Genomic DNA, 1,018 nt, shown 5'->3' with positions numbered 1-1,018 from the left:
GTGCAACCCCTGCAATACATGACTGAAAAGTGCTTGTCTTTTTGTACTTGATTCAGCATTATGGAACCAGAGAGATGTATTTTGTATACAGATGGACAGTTAGCCTATCTCTTCCCATTAATTGTAACGTTGGGACATCTTAATCATAAGCATGTGTTCATAAACACTGATAATTCACCATTTATTCGTATTATTTATTCATAAATCACCATGCTGTACCATGGATATGTCCTCTCAGTACACATGATTGTGACAGATAGGTTACAGGTGTTGTTACAGGTCTGACATACACATATAGCCAATTGGGTTGCTATTCTTTTGGGTTTCTAGTTATACTTAAAAATAACATATGTAGGTCAGAAGGTCGTGCATAGATATTGCATCGTCGATTTATTCTCCCTTTGGCGCTCTCTCTCATCCCCGGCTGAATCAAACTGACTCATCGCGGCAGATGTGCATACTTGCCTGCCAAGCAACGCTTTGATTCCATCCTAATCCAAGTCCTCCGGTCCACGACTCCGGCATGAACAGCGCAGGCAAGACCAACTCATCAGAAAAATGAATTATGGCCTATTAACTGGAGGGCCAATGAGTCGTTTGATTTCAATATACTTTTTGATACATTCACTGTAACCAATTTGATGTAGCCTATCATAAGCACCGAATGATTCTGCAGTCTCTCATAACCTAGCCTACAACATATTCTTAAGGACATTTCTGTCTGAAATAATCCAATCCAGTTTCTGAATATTCATTGGGCCTATACGGCATTTTCTTTCCTGTTTGGCGAACCCAATTTTGGTCTTCGTCAACTGAATTGGGCATGTCCCTTTAAAAATTTGGAGGCGGCTGTCAACGAAAAACTTTGTCAAGGAAAGAAATTTGACCTGGGCTTTACTAGTCGCTGCTGAGCGCTGTCACACCCCCTGTCTGTCACTGAACGGAGTTCCGCGCTGGCATCAGGCTAGAGAGCCATTCACTGAATGAAACATTCGCATGTGTTTTAGTGGCTAGATGA

Source organism: Sardina pilchardus, chromosome 6 (genome assembly GCF_963854185.1).
Source record: "Sardina pilchardus chromosome 6, fSarPil1.1, whole genome shotgun sequence".
Classification (NCBI taxonomy): domain Eukaryota; kingdom Metazoa; phylum Chordata; class Actinopteri; order Clupeiformes; family Clupeidae; genus Sardina; species Sardina pilchardus.
This window is presented reverse-complemented; position numbering follows the sequence as displayed.